The sequence below is a fragment of the Pogona vitticeps genome, chromosome 3 (assembly GCF_051106095.1).
Source record: "Pogona vitticeps strain Pit_001003342236 chromosome 3, PviZW2.1, whole genome shotgun sequence".
Taxonomy (NCBI): domain Eukaryota; kingdom Metazoa; phylum Chordata; class Lepidosauria; order Squamata; family Agamidae; genus Pogona; species Pogona vitticeps.
The window spans coordinates 153201866-153218806 of record NC_135785.1 but is presented as its reverse complement, the minus strand read 5'-3'; positions in this window follow the sequence as shown (position 1 = coordinate 153218806).

Below are 16941 nucleotides of genomic sequence, written 5' to 3'. Positions count from 1 at the left end.
TCTTACATTTCTTTCTTTTACCACTTGGAGGGATGAGAGAGGAAATACTGTATCTTGTCTTTGTTATTAAGAGGGGAAGGATTATGAACAGCTCCCATCATCTCTATTCACCTAGAACTAGGATTCCTATTAATCTTCCTGTCACAATGCCTTTCTTTCATAAACCCCAGCTTTCTTATTTTTCTAGAATAAGAAGTGCGAATGGGATTTGTTTCCAAGGAGGGTGGTTTGATCTACTAACCATTCTGATTTTCAGGAGCTAAGTCCACAATTCAGCTTAGCTATTGCTTGGTGCCACCTGCTCAGCCTACAATATCAATGGACATCCTCCCTTCACCACCACAACCTCTGTACATATTTGTTTACTCATTATAAACCATACACATTCTTTGAACAAATTCTTGTTAACAAAAGTATATTTTTCCATGTTTCACATTCATTTGGAATGTCTGCCATCCCTCAGTTTGAGGATTCTGAACCATAGACTGTACCTGTCTTACAGATAGTTTGAGACGAATGGACTGAGGTAAGTCTACTAATGTTCAGTCTGGAAACAGCCTTCTTATGCATACCTATTTTTGACCAAACTGGCATTCCAAGCTAAATAAACAATCATATACCATTAAACTGGTTAGCTATTGCATCACAGATTAAGCCTTTCAGTTGAACTTTCTCTTTACCCTCCGTGGACATTTCAATGCTTCAGCCCTTAAAGATTTATAAAATGGAAGGTGAGCTACTGACTGTCTCCTTTTTCACCTACATGTGCTTGTTAAACCACTAACAATTCTGTCTCAAAGAGTCACTTAAAAGTAGCTCTTCAGTTGCTATGCGTGGTTCAATTCGTTATCTCAGCAACATAATTGCTGTTCTTCTCCCTTTCTTCCTGGAAATGCAGTTGTGAAATTGCTGGCTTTTTTGCTATTACCAAAGGCTTTGAAACTCATTTTTGTATCTCTCTTTCTTTCAAACACATACACACAAAATATCTGTAGGGATTTCTTTCCACCCACCCCTCTAATTTACTTAGACCAGTGAATCAGATTTAACTTTTCCTTGGATAAGAGCAACTATTTGCTTTGGGGTATCTCCAAGACTTCAAAGAAATGTAATGTCTTAAAAAAAAGAAAGAACCAGTCAAAACCCCAACACACCATAACAACATCGTCTGTTTTAGTCCAGATAACTCAGCATTTTGCATTTATCCTTTTATTTGTCCATGTGCTTCTTTTGATAGATTATTATGCATGCCTAATAGTGACAATTTCCTCAAACTTCTCTGCTTTACTATATTCCCAATGAGGGCTGACTCTATTTTTTTAATCTGAGTTTTGCAAATCATGATTGATGGGGCTGGAAGGTTAATGCCACTGAAAAATGAGGTGAGAGGAATGTGTAAGAATTGAGCCTATGGATTGCCTACCTTACAGATGAGGTAGTTGGAGAGCAGTGTTTGTTTGGTTATTGTTTGTTGACACTTTATTTTCAGAAAAATCCAAAATTGACCAGTATTATTTCCATGATAATCTGGCCCAGGAACAGCAACATAGCCAGAAGGAAGTCACAAGGCAATGGAGAGCTGGAGAAGTCTGCCAAAGACTGATAACAGTCAGCAACACTCTTAAAACATTTTTTTTAAAGAATAGTGTGCTGGCAGGTGAATGTATACTTGACTATTTCTTTCACACAGCAGGATGAGCTAAGCTTTGTTCATTGATTTTTTTCCCTTAGAAATTCCCCCACCCACCCTGAAAAGGACACAAACTATCTCTGGGTTTCACAGGAGGAGAATGGCCCTAGAAAAGTGGAAATGGAAATGAAAATTTGATGCAGCAATAATTTCATATTGTACTGAAAGGGATGAATGAAATTGCCAGTTCATAAGAAAGTTTCACTAGGTTCCTTTGGATTTACTTCCTAGTGGAAGAAGGTTCTGGGTTTAAATCCCAACTGTGCTAAGAAACTCATTGGAAGATGTTGGTCCAGTCGCTGTGTGATGGACCCACTCACAGCATTATTATGATGATAATGCAGAGGAAAGCAACAGAATTTCCCTGTGCATGACGAATATCCGTTCCTGTTGTGAAGCAAAGTTATTTGTATTATCTGTCCAAAAAATCATTCTCATAAATGCAAACAATTTTAGTTTAAGCTAGCAGAAGTGATCTTTCTCTTGAAGATGAGGAAAAATTTGCAGTCTTTTTCTTGCACATGAGGATGAGATGAGTAAGGATTTACATTCTTACTGCAGAGAGTTGTTGTGTTTGTTATTAAATTTAAGCATGGCTTCAGTTTTTCTTGTCTTCTGTGGACTTAAATTCTTTTTTGTAATACTTGTTTTAATTCCATATACCGTATTTTTCGCTCCATAAGACGCACCTTTCCATAAGACGCACCAATTTTTTAGAAGAAGAAAACAGGAAAAAGTAATCTGTTTTCTTTGCTCCATAAGACGCACAGACATTCCACTCCCCTGTTTTGTAGGGGGAAAGTGTGTCTTATGGTGCGAAAAATACGGTATGCAAATAAATCATAAGTTGATGCAAGCAACATGCATTCCTATTTAGAACCCCCCCAAAAAACAAAGAGAGACAGAAAAAGCGATTGCTGTCACAAGATGCTATTTGCTATCTAACTATGTATTCTAAAAGTGGCCAAAATGCTTCACACGTGCATGTGCGCTCACGTGTGCATGCACCCACACCCACACACCACACCCACCCACACACACACACACACACTTCCTTCATGTCACTGGGAATATGTGTTTAGCACTGTTTAAACTTTGAACACTGACTCAAAACACTTCAACAGAGTGCCACCCATCTCGTATCAGTCACCTCTCATCACGAGAGATCGGCTGACCACTCTGATTCATTAAGAAATATTAAGAGTCTTTCATCAAATTTCAGTAGAAACCAGAAAGATAGACCTGTTTAGCTTGACTTCACACCAAACACACAACCCTGTTCTTTCAAATGTAATAATGGTGGGCATGACATGTTTACTGAGTGGCTAATAGGAATATATGGAAGCACAAATGGCAATTAAATATACGAGTCAAAGCACTGATGAATGCTGATTTTGCTACATTAAAAAAACAGGTTTTAGGAATAACCCAAGAGATGCCTTTGAAGATATTTATTTTAAATAAGATTTCATTATGCCTGATTTTCAAACATCCATATATGGCTTGTTAGTCTTACTGAAATCTACAGTTCTTGGACAGCGATGTCCTCAGTACCAAGTCCAGTGCCTAATGTAATAAAATATGAGCTTTCTCATTAAATTCTAGAATCTTCATTCCACACAATTCCCGTGACTGTTATCTGTGGGTGAAAATAAATGAAAAGTTCAACTAGGGTTGTATTTTTAATGCAGAAGTCAAAATATTATTTTGGAAAAATTATGCATACAGTTTTTTGCACAACAAGTGGAAATCAGTATATCATTTTCATATACACAATCTGAAGCAAGATTAGCTCAAAAAGGGAGCATTTAGATACGTCAATCAAATTGCCACATAATTGCACATTCTCTTACATTTCTTCTCTCTCTCTCTCTCTCTCACACACACACACACACACACACACACACACACACACACACACACACACACACACACACACACGGTGTGGTGAGAGAGAAACTTACTTTCTGAAACTCTTCCTTCATTTCTGTCATACCATTATGTGTGTATGTTAAAGAATTATGTCAACAGGACCATCTTTTCCCTTGTAGCATTTGTTCTTTTAACACATTTCCTTTTTGTTTGTTTGTTTGTTTGTTTGTTTGTTTGCTTGCTTGCTTGCTTGCTTGCTTGCTTGCTTGCTTGCTTGCTTGCTTGCTTGCTTGCTTGCTTGCCTTTTAGGACAAGTCCTGGCCACACATACAAATTTTTGAAAAACACAAGGTTTTTAAAAATTATGTAAAATCAAATAAAATGGGATGCAATTTCAGTCTTCAGCATGTACTTAACAGTCCACACTGTGGATCATACACTTGATTGATTTCAAGAACTCTTTTCTGGTTTTTCCTCTCTTTTTTTCTTTTTTCTTTTCTTTTCTTTTCTTTTCTTTCCTTCCTTCCTTCCTTCCTTCCTTCCTTCCTTCCTTCCTTCCTTCCTTCCTTCCTTCCTTCCTTCCTTCCTTCCTTCCTTCCTTCCTTCCTTCCTTCCTTCCTTCCTTCCTTCCTTTTTTTTTTGAAAGCTGGGTTTTGAAGAGACTCATCTCATCTGTTGTTCACCACAATGAGGTACTATTGAGTAAATAGGGATACATTGCTTAAGCACACTTAGGTCATGATCACACGGTGCTTTATCTCACATTTTGGACTATTTTTGGCATGATCAGCTTCAATCTATTTTCCAGCAACTACATGATTGCAAACCAGATTGACGTTCTTTCATAGCTATCCACACCTTTTTAAATCACTGGCAGGGACTACTGGTTTGTTTTGTTTTGTTTTGTTTTAGCAAGAGTAGGATCACTCCATTTTACTTCAGTTTTCAGCATGCGTGATCGCAAGTATTGAACCACAATGGCCCTGGAAGGTGTTTGCTCCAACAATTTAGCGCTTTGCCACTTGGATGGCAAGCCAATAAACTGATATGTCATTTACTCATAAGTGAAAGGGGGAAAAGATCCAGTTTTCAATTGTTTCCCACAGAGGGGGGTGACAGGAGAAGACATAGAGAATAATCTTCTTTTCTTCTTTTTCTTTCCAACCAGCACTATGTCACTTGGATAGCAACCCTATGATATGGTATTGTGACAAACCCAGACCTACTGGGATATGTCACACAGTTACACTAAGCTGCCACCAACCATTCCCTTTAAGAAGTCACACAGACCAGGGATGGATTTTTAAACAATAAAAAGAATAAGGTTTATTTTAAATACACACAGGCAAAATAAAACAATCAGGTGAATAGATAAAGTAACGTGGCTTATTCTCACTCATACATACACACAGTTTGGTTCACCCAGAACCCTTAACTTGAAGCACAGACCCTGAACCTATCAGTTCTGGCTAACCAACAGACACCTGAACCTATCAGGTTGGTACTCTGACACACAGAAGTACCCTGTCTGACACACAGACTCCCACAACAGCTTCTTCTTCCCAGCTGCTGCTTCGTCACAACCCAGTGTCTCTCAGCATCTCTCCTATCTTCACCACACAGGCATCACATATTTATACAGTACAGCCCCTCCTCCTGATGTCCCGCCTTCCACTCCCCATAGGATGGAACTTTCCCTCCAAACCCATGACAGACAGGTAACATCAGTGCTGTTATGTAACACCTCCCCTCTTTATAAGTTGTTTTGTAGGGGGAAAGCTAACGTGCTTTTCACCAAAAAACAACCTGTATAAAATACACAACAACATTTATACATACCATATTATACTTACTCATCCTTACACTCTAAGTTAACCATAGCAAATAGGCATTTAAACATTTACTATTAACATTACATCAATTTACCTTTATTCATACAAACCAAATTCAGAAAAACCAGGTACATTTAACCTTTGTGTCATCAATATATACACATAGTCCATGTTCTTTCGCCGTCTTCATTCTTCAGGTCTTCTTGATAAGGCGTCAGCAACACAGTTCACTGACCCTCTGACCACCTTCACTTCAAAGTCATAGTCCTGTAGGTTTAAAGCCCACCTCATAAGTTTGCTATTGTGGGTTTTCATTGTCTTTAACCATTGCAATGGTGAATGGTCAGTACACAGAATAAAATGTCTTCCCCAGATGTAAGGCTTGGCCTTCTGGATCGCGTAGACTATGGCCAAACACTCCTTCTCCACGGTTGCCAAATGTCTCTCACCTTTTTGAAGTTTCCTACTCAGGTAGGATACTGGATGCTGGTCACCATTCTCATCCTCCTGGCACAGAACTGCTCCTACCCCGCTGTTAGACGCGTCGGTGTAGATGATAAACTCCCGGTCGAAGTCTGGAGCACGCAGGACAGGATAGTTGATTAACGCCTCCTTCAACCTCTGGAACGCCGCCTCACAGTCGCTGGTCCACGGGATGCGGTCATCAGCCTTCTTCCTCGTCAGATCGGTCAGCGGAGCCGCAATCTCGCTAAACCTCGGGATGAACTTTCTGTAGTAGCCCACCAAACCAAGAAATGATTTGACTTTTTTCTTGGTGTTGGGTCTAGGCCAATCACGAACAGCTTCTATTTTGGCCTCCAGGGGTTTTATCATTCCTCCCCCTACCATGTGACCCAAGTATTTTATTTCTGGGCTACCCAGCTGACACTTGCTGGCCTTTACTGTTAGCCCTGCTGCACTTAACCTCTGCAGCACTAACTCCAGGTGTATCAGGTGATCTTCCCAGGTATTACTGAAGATCCCTATGTCGTCAATGTAGGCCACTGTAAAGTCACTGAGCCCTGCCAAGGTCTGGTCCATCAGCCTTTGGAATGTGGCTGGTGCATTTCTGAGACCAAAGCTCAGGACTCGAAACTCATAGAGACCAAAAGGGCTGCAAAAGGCAGTCTTTTCTTGATCCCTGGGATCAATTCTTAATTGCCAATATCCCTTTACCAGGTCCAATGATGAGATGAACCGACAACCCCCTATGGTTTCAATCAGGTTGTCTAGCCTGGGCATTGGGTAGGCATCAGGAGTGGTTACACGGTTTAATTTCCTGTAATCGACACAAAACCTAATGCTCCCATCAGGCTTGTCCACAAGGACTATCGGAGAGGACCAAGGACTAGAAGAGGGGACGATTATGTTCTCCCTCAGCATCTCGTCCAGCTCCTTCCGCACCTTGTCCCTATAGGGTCCCGTTACTCGGTATGGGGATACTGCCTGCGGGGGTGCATCTCCTGTGTGGATCCGATGCATCACTCCCTTCACTATCCCCGGCTTGTTGGAAAACACCTGTTGATATTTACTAAGCAGCATTTTTAGTTCTTGCTGCTGGTCTTGGTTGAGTGCAGGACTGATCTTTACCTCCTCTGGGTTGTATTTTACTTCCCCTCTACCCTCCCAGAAGGGTAATTCAGCTTCCTCACTCTCAGCTGCTTTTATCGCGAATAAAACCCTCTGTTCCCCTCTGTAGTAGGGTTTTAGGGCATTCACATGAACCACCCTCCTTGCTTGGTTCTCCTCCTGCTCTATTAGGTAGTTCAGGTCTGACATCTTGGAAATGACCCTATATGGTCCTGCCCATTTGAGCTGCAGTTTATTCTCTCTGCAGGGCCTAAGCCAAAGCACTTCCTCCCCTGGGTCAAAGTGCCTCTCTCTAGCTTTGTGGTCATACCATGTTTTCTGTCTGACCTTCTGAGCTTGCAGGTTTTCTGCTGCCAGCTCTAGATTTCTCCTTAGGTCATTCATCAAGGTGTCTATGTAAGTCACAACGTCTTGTGGGTCATCCTGGGTGACCTGCTCCCAAATTTGTTTGATCAAATCAAGGGGCTCTTTCACCCCTAAATGTGCAGCAAACATGTCAGAGTGACCCCTTTGTAAGATCATTGGGCGATACTTTTCAGGTACCACCAGCTGACTTCTGATCCCATCTCCCCCTTTTGAGATATTCCTCAGGGTTTCTCTATATAAAATCCCCTTTTTCTCCAGAAATCTCACTGGGGTCTCAGGTGTTAGCTGGGCGTCAGTCACCTGTTCAAAACACTTTTGGAGAGTGGCGTCTGCCTTTTGCTCCTGTCCAAATCTGCTGTCTGTGGTTAAGGTTTCCACCACAGCTTCTGAACTCCCCTCTGCTTCCGCCTCTGGCTCATCATTACCCCCTTGAACTGTCCCCGTGGTGGCTTGTGAGCGTGTAATCACTAGCACCCGTTTCACATGTTCAGCCAGGTCATTTCCCACGAGCACGGCTGCTGGCAGAGTCGATGAAATCGCTAGCCTCCAATCTCCCCTCCAGCCTTGAAAGTTGACAGGTACCTCTGCTACTGGCAGAGAGATTACCTGCCCCTCAATCCCTGCCACCTTCATGCTCTCATTTGGGATTATAAACTCCCTAGGGATGATATCTGGATGGCACAGGGTTACCTGGGAACAAGTGTCCCGTAGCCCCCTATACTGACGGTCAAGTATTCCTACGTCCACCCCTGCTGTCTCAAACAACTGAGAATCTGTTTTCACCAGCAAGCAGCGTTTTACCTCCACAAGAGGACCATTTTCCTCAGCCTGATCAGCAGAGGTAGCTGTTCCAGACTGAGTAGCCATGGCAACAGGCTCCCTCAGTGACACTGCGCCTTGCTCTTTCTGGACACAGAACACAGCTTTTGGCTTGGTCCCACTAGAATTCTGAGGCACCATTCCTTTTAGCTGCTTTAATTTCTCACACTCTGAGATTAGATGACCCTTTCCCTGACAGAAATAACATTTTCTGGTGTATTTTGATTCTCTCTCATCTTGTTTTGGTTTTCCCTCCAAAATCTGAGGTCTTGGTTTCATGTCTGAGGGCTTCCCTTCACCATGGGCCCCTCCCCCTTGCTGGCTTTTCCCTGGTCCCTGAGAGTACTTGCTGTAGGTTTCTTTGGGTTTCCCTACAGATTTCCCCTCACCCAAGGGCTTTCTTATTTGGGAAATAAAATCTGCGATCTCTGCGGCTGCTGCCACAGATTTCGGTTTCCTTTCCCTCACCTGGAATTTCAATTCCCCATGCAGGACTGAATAGAACTGTTCCAGTGCTATCAAGTCTTTAAGCTGCTCATAGGTCTCTGTTCCCTCCTGCGATAGCCATTTCTCAAGCAGCCTCACCAATTGGGCCCCCACTTGGGTAAAAGTCTGTTCTGGCTTTTTGGTGAGGGACCTGAATCTTTGTCTCAGCTGCTCTGCATTTATCCCATGTCTGGCAAACACCAGTTTTTTAAACTCTGCGAAATCTTTCATCAGTTCCTCAGGCATCTCGGCATAAACCTCAGCCAGGCTACCACTGATTAAAGACCGCATGATGGTCATCTTCTCAGTTTCCCTCACTGAGAAGTCCACAAACGCTCTTTCCACTAGGGAAAAGAACACCTCAGGACAATCTCCCTTGTGGTACACAGGGAATTTCTTCAGGTCAGCTTTAGACAATTGGCCTCCCTCAGAATCCCTATTGTTATTATTGTTCTGGTTCATCAGTTCCAGTTTTCTTAATTCAAACGCCATTTTTTCTTTCTCCAGAGCAATTTTCTCTCTCTCCCTCTCCATTTCCATTCTCTCTCTCTCCAATCTTTCCTCCCTCTCCATTCTCTCTCTCTCTCCCTAATTCAAACGCCATTTTCTCTCTCTCTAATCTTTCCTCCATTTCCCTCACCCTCAGTTCATGCTGTTGGGCTAGGAGTATTTTTCTGAGTTCTGGGTCCTGCTCTCCTGTGCTGTCACCTTGCACTGAGCCAAATTCATCCTCAGAACCTTGGTCAATCTGGGGGTCTTTCACTTCACTCATGTCTGCTATCTGGCTTCGAGTCAAGGGCATAATCCCCCCTCAGAACAGGCTGCTTTAAAAAGTCAAGCCTCAGAATAAAACGACCACTTTTTTCCTTCTTGCCTCAGAACCAGCTTTCCTTAGGCTGCTGTTCTTCAGCACTTAACTTGCAACAGTATCGAGTCAGAGCCTACCCCCCTCTGCTGGGCCTCTCAGCTGGCAAGCTAGCTCGCTGTTGCTACGCAGTTTTGCCTCAGCTTTTTCCCGCCAAAACTAGGCTGCCTCAGAGCACCTTAATCTAAGTCTCCCCAGTTGGCACGTTCTTCCACTAGTGCACCTCCCCGTGAGGTACACCTAGAAGATTACCTACGCGCCTCAGACTGTCCCTGACTAGACCCCCCTTGCTCTGGGCACACTTGCCAAGGCTTTGCTGGACCGCTGGACAACTGGACCAGTCGTATCCCACACGCTGGACACCAATCAATGTGACAAACCCAGACCTACTGGGATATGTCACACAGTTACACTAAGCTGCCACCAACCATTCCCTTTAAGAAGTCACACAGACCAGGGATGGATTTTTAAACAATAAAAAGAATAAGGTTTATTTTAAATACACACAGGCAAAATAAAACAATCAGGTGAATAGATAAAGTAACGTGGCTTATTCTCACTCATACATACACACAGTTTGGTTCACCCAGAACCCTTAACTTGAAGCACAGACCCTGAACCTATCAGTTCTGGCTAACCAACAGACACCTGAACCTATCAGGTTGGTACTCTGACACACAGAAGTACCCTGTCTGACACACAGACTCCCACAACAGCTTCTTCTTCCCAGCTGCTGCTTCGTCACAACCCAGTGTCTCTCAGCATCTCTCCTATCTTCACCACACAGGCATCACATATTTATACAGTACAGCCCCTCCTCCTGATGTCCCGCCTTCCACTCCCCATAGGATGGAACTTTCCCTCCAAACCCATGACAGACAGGTAACATCAGTGCTGTTATGTAACAGGTATGTCACCAATAACTGGGTGTGCGTGTGTGAAACAAAGTCTTCCTCCACTTCCTGCAGAGGGGGAAACATGAGAGGATGTGGGGGGGAAATAGAGACATTGAGGGAAGAATGGGCTATAAGGGTTGTTTTCAGGTGTGGTGTGGTTTCTTGTTCCAAAACCACCTGGTGGTTGCATGTGGGTACAAGAATAGTACTAAAAGGCATACCACACTTTGAAGTGACCCTATTTAGCCCAATCCAGCCTCTCATCACTTGAGCACACTTAAAGCTTGCAAGAAAGGATATGGAGTAGCATGTGAAATGTAGATGTTTTCATCTCTGGTGAATCTGGTACATTTGACCCATCCTATTACTGAACAAGGGATGCACATTTTCTATATATGCAATGTATATCTTTTCACAGAAAATGGTTTGGGGGACTGAAAAAGTCTATGGGATACTAAAACATTTATCCCAAGAAGCATATAATGTTCACTCATTTGATTCCATGTTTTCTTTATAGAATTGCCCGATAATATGCATTCCCCTTGACTTCTTCCCCCTGACCCTCATGAACATACTCTTCATTAGTAGCAGAATATTTTCAGATATTTGGGCAGGATGTTTGGAGTCTATCTGATTCATATAAAGGCTGCAAGCATTTTTTTAAAAAAACTGCTGATGTACATTATTTGATGGTTATTAAAAACCGTTGTGTTCTAATAAAAGAGCATGGTAGTGGCAGTCAGATTTTTAGCAAAAGAATAATATTTGGCCTTAGTTAAATTAGGGGAAAAAAAACCTAAGCAATTAATTTGGTGATATTATATTCCTAATCTAATGAACATTTTCATGGTAGGCGGGGAGGGAAAACATTGTTTTTTTACAGAAATATTTGCAGACATGCATCTTTCTTTCTGTCTGGAAATAACAAACGTTCATGCTTTATTTAATAAAGGCCCATGGCTCCACTGATTTCTTACATATATTTTCTTTATTTTGCAAACTAAGTTTCTTTCAAAGAACTTCTAGTTAAATCTAAAAATAAAAGAGAATGGGTAGAAGAAAAACATGGTTGTTCAGCAGTCCTTCGAGCAGATATTTCAAATTCTATATAGGCCAAAACTGGATAACCTTCAGCTGATGTATGCTCGATTTTGTTCTGGTTTTAATAAATATTTTTGGAGAGACAACAAGTTATTCATAATAAGACAGAGACAAACAGCTGTGGCTGGCAGAGGCCCACCCTCAGGTAGCTTGAGTCAAATCGTCTTCATACACAGTTCAGAAAGATAAGGGGTGACCACCTGTCCTTTCACACTAAAGCATATTCTTTGGCAGTACAAATTGCTATCTTAAGAAAAGTAATTAGTTACAGTTATAGTCAAAGTCAGAACTCAGAAATAACACTATTATCTCTGACAGGTAAAGGTTAGAGTAGTTGTTTTTGCATTAACTGGAGGACAAACCAAGAGATTCGTCCAAAGTATAGTGTTCTGAAAGTAACATTATTAATTTTTTTTTAGATGTATTCCTCCTGTTCAATACAAAAGTATTGATTGTAGCATGAACCTGTTAAATCTAAATTATTTCCAAGTTTTGACGTAAGTTGAAGGCCCCAAAAACAGTTATGTTAATGAATGCATGTTCTAAAGATAGCATTTCCTGGAGGCGGGGCTTTGTTGCGGTGCTGCCAGCAACTCTAGAGAGGAGCTCTCTGGAAAAAGCTGGACCCCTCCAGCCCGGGATCCCCCTTTTGAAATGGGGATCAAAGGAGAGTCTAGAAGAAGTCTCTCTGAAGCAGATGGTGAGCAGCAGAAGGAGAAGAAAGGGAGGCAGACCCGGACTTTTTTCTTCTGAAGAAATCACCGTGCACGGACTGGAGCGGGCGCCATTTTTTGGCACTGAGCCGCGAGGAACCCTTTACCGGGGGAGAGGAGAGCAATCAATATAAACTAATAATATATAACAAGTAAGTAAGCCGAAGCCTCTGATTTATGAAACAGCCTCATTAAGTTGAAATAAGAATGAAAATATTTGGCTGAAAGAATAAATGCAGCGGCAGGTTTATCTTATCAGTCTGACTCAAAAGCGAAACTAAGCTTCTCTAAGTGAACTCTTAAACACCAGGCTGATTCTAAAGCCGAGAGTCTGAGATGGAAAAATAAATCTTATGTTTCTGGAGAAGAATCCCAGACAGCAACACCGTCTGACTGGATTTAAGAGACTTCGGTGGATGCAGTGTGGCTGGGATACGTTACTCTTTGCCTTCTCTGGACTTTGTGAACTATAAATAATAGAATTTGGTGGTTTTCGGGAGAAGGAGCTGACGTGGCCGACTGGACTAAGGAGCATTAAGGGGTTAATGAAGATCACAAGACGAGCTCCAAGGACAATCTACTGGACAGTTTGAGACTCTGTGACTGTTGTTTAGTTTATCGGACTGCAGACCGCGTGTGAGTCTAATAATAGAAGCTTGCTGAACTCAGGAGAAGAAGAAATAACTGCGTACAATATTTGGACAAAGATTGGAGGGAGATCTAAGGGGAGGTTTATGATGAGGGGTTTGAATTGTTGATAAAATTGTGGAAACTGTGGAAGAATTTCTAGGGGGTGATTATTGTGGTATTTATATAAACCCCAAAGCCTGAGATGGACCCCAAAAATTCAAAAGAACAAATGGAGACTTGGTCTGTTCAATCCCAAAGTTTTGGAACAGAGGTGCAAGAAATAGAAAAGGAATGGCAGATTAATATACAAAGGCTAATATTAACAGGGTTCCAGCAAGTGAACGCAGGTCTTAGCAAATTAGAAGATTTGATGAAAGGGACGAAAGAGGGGACAGTAGATGCCAAACAAAACTTAAATGAAGTTGTACAGACTTTAGAATCGTCTGTATTAGACATGACACCAGATAATATGAATGTAGTAGAGAGTTATCCAGTGACCCATGCAGCTTCCAAAATTAAAAAGCATTATGACAAAAATCTTAAGGAGGCAGAGATACTGAAACCAGAAAATTTTATGGTGAAAATATGGGAAGTGAAAAAAATGAATATTCTGTCAGATGGGCTGAAAGACTGTTCAATTCAAAAAGAAACTGAACGATGGGATGTATTGTATAAATGGCAGCAGCTACCAGACAATGTTGGAATAACATAGAATAAAATTAAAGTTAAATGATAAGATAAAAGCAGGAGGGTAATCAAATTGTGAAAAAGCAAAAAGTTGATATGTATTAGTAATATGAATTGATTGGATGATGTTATACTTTATGCTCTCCTATCCCCCAAAACCTTTTTTCATTTCCTATCCCCTCTTTCTTTTTGTACCCTCTATCCCTGTTCCTAAATAAAAATTAAAAATTTAAAAAAAAAAAAAGATAGCATTTCCTTTTCCTTTTTCTCCAGTAAAATATAATTAAAATGCACTGGCTGTAGTGAGTTTAGCATAAATAAAAGTCCTTGTGCCAGCAGAGGTCTATCTCTTGGTATAAGGATCTGCTGGTACAACTGTTGTGTTGGCTAAACCAAACCAGTAAAACCAGAGAGAGAGAGAGAGAGAGAAGTAGAAGGTTAAGGCAGGACCTGATCTGTGCCAGGTCCAAGCGTCCAGATGAAGGACATAGCCACTATGCCAGTAAAAATGTAGTCTGAGATTAGAAGAGTCTTAAATAATGTCCAACAGTCCTAGGCTGAAGGCAGTTGAGATTTACTACTGCTTCATTGGCTCCTAGCTATCTTAGCAAATGAGGATTGTGCCCTAATTTAACCAGTTAACTTTTAATAAGGATGTGAAGACTTTCTTGGTTCATCCTCACCCTGTCACTGAGACAACACCCACAAACCCCACACACACACACACACATACAATGTGGAAAGGCAAGGTCTCCATGAGATTTTTTTTTATTTTTTCTCAGTCTCACAGATTTTCCACATTTCCAAGATGGTTGTACATGTTTTTCAAAAACTATGCAGCTAAATAATAGCATTGGCTGGGTTTTTGTATCTTTGTGACTCATTAGCTAGTCTTTTTTCTGCTTACTGATCATAAATAGAAAAATATCACACAAGGTCACATTCACATGTCAATACATGTACTCTAACATACTTCAGTGTGTACAAACAGACACAGACCCACAATGATGCACACAGCTTTTAAAAAAATACTTTCATACATCTTTTAACACCAGCCTTACATGTGTGTATGACCATACACACAGATGTGCATATATCCACAATCACTCAAATGTGTGCATGCACACAGACACCCCAAAATGGCCAAATCTACCTTTCTTTTTGATCAGCCAACTGATATTTGTAATATGGAATGACAGCTTCAAGCAGGTGGTAGCTTTAATTGCATAGACTCCACATATTAGAACTGAACAGACTATTCTGCAACTTAGGGCCATCATTCTGCTGCTTAACAACCAAGCAATTCCAAGATAGCCATGAAGAAGGAAGCTGGAGGCTGAAAGTATAACACAATGATGTTATACTTTATGCTCTCCTATCCCCCAAAACCTTTTTTCATTTCCTATCCCCTCTTTCTTTTTGTACCCTCTATCCCTGTTCCTAAATAAAAATTAAAAATTTAAAAAAAAAAAAGATAGCATTTCCTTTTCCTTTTTCTCCAGTAAAATATAATTAAAATGCACTGGCTGTAGTGAGTTTAGCATAAATAAAAGTCCTTGTGCCAGCAGAGGTCTATCTCTTGGTATAAGGATCTGCTGGTACAACTGTTGTGTTGGCTAAACCAAACCAGTAAAACCAGAGAGAGAGAGAGAGAGAGAAGTAGAAGGTTAAGGCAGGACCTGATCTGTGCCAGGTCCAAGCGTCCAGATGAAGGACATAGCCACTATGCCAGTAAAAATGTAGTCTGAGATTAGAAGAGTCTTAAATAATGTCCAACAGTCCTAGGCTGAAGGCAGTTGAGATTTACTACTGCTTCATTGGCTCCTAGCTATCTTAGCAAATGAGGATTGTGCCCTAATTTAACCAGTTAACTTTTAATAAGGATGTGAAGACTTTCTTGGTTCATCCTCACCCTGTCACTGAGACAACACCCACAAACCCCCCCCACACACACACACATACAATGTGGAAAGGCAAGGTCTCCATGAGATTTTTTTTTATTTTTTCTCAGTCTCACAGATTTTCCACATTTCCAAGATGGTTGTACATGTTTTTCAAAAACTATGCAGCTAAATAATAGCATTGGCTGGGTTTTTGTATCTTTGTGACTCATCAGCTAGTCTTTTTTCTGCTTACTGATCATAAATAGAAAAATATCACACAAGGTCACATTCACATGTCAATACATGTACTCTAACATACTTCAGTGTGTACAAACAGACACAGACCCACAATGATGCACACAGCTTTTAAAAAAATACTTTCATACATCTTTTAACACCAGCCTTACATGTGTGTATGACCATACACACAGATGTGCATATATCCACAATCACTCAAATGTGTGCATGCACACAGACACCCCAAAATGGCCAAATCTACCTTTCTTTTTGATCAGCCAACTGATATTTGTAATATGGAATGACAGCTTCAAGCAGGTGGTAGCTTTAATTGCATAGACTCCACATATTAGAACTGAACAGACTATTCTGCAACTTAGGGCCATCATTCTGCTGCTTAACAACCAAGCAATTCCAAGATAGCCATGAAGAAGGAAGCTGGAGGCTGAAAGTGATTTATTTATTTATTTATTTATTTATTTATTTATTTATTTATTTATTTATTTATTTATTTATTTGAATTCTATACTACCCAACTAGATGCCAGGCCACCCTGCATCTGTTAAGGACGTGGCTTAGTTAAGGCGTGTGAGGCCTAACCGCTACAATCTCCTGGCATTTTTGAATAGTTCTTAATGCAATATTCTAAACAGGTAGGCTTTTTTTAATCAATAGAAGTTTGTATGGTCTTTGCCATATGCTTGATTGTTTTGTTATCAGTTCTTTTAGTATGTTAGTGAAAAGATACATATCCAACAACTTTTGAAGGCTCTAGTTCCCAATCCTCATCCCTTGGAGAGTCTATTATTTTCCAATTAAACAAGGCAAAATGGACATGTTGTGCGATTAGTGCTTTGTTTTTATAGATGTCTCCTCCTAAAGACCTCATGTTCTGCCAGTCTCTCCAGTTTTGGGAAATAAGATTCTCCGTTCCGAAGGCAACAAATGGATCACTCTGTCCAGTTAATGCCATTTAATGCCTCAAAGGTTTCATTCATTCTAGGGTTAGATGGCAGACTTACGATGCCCCACAACACAAAATATGCCTCTAGTGAGGGGCAAGTTAGTTAAAGAGTTCAAACATGCAACATCTGTGCCAATGCTCTGATGTGGCTTCTATCTGTTCTTGAGCCAGACTAGGCAGGAGGATGTAGACTGGAATGCCATTAGTCAAATCATTTTGGGCGATAGATAGAGGCAGTTATTGCTTTCCCAAGCCTTGGCAAATGAAGGAGGTCCATGTTTTAATGATAAGGAAATTAGTTTGGCATTCT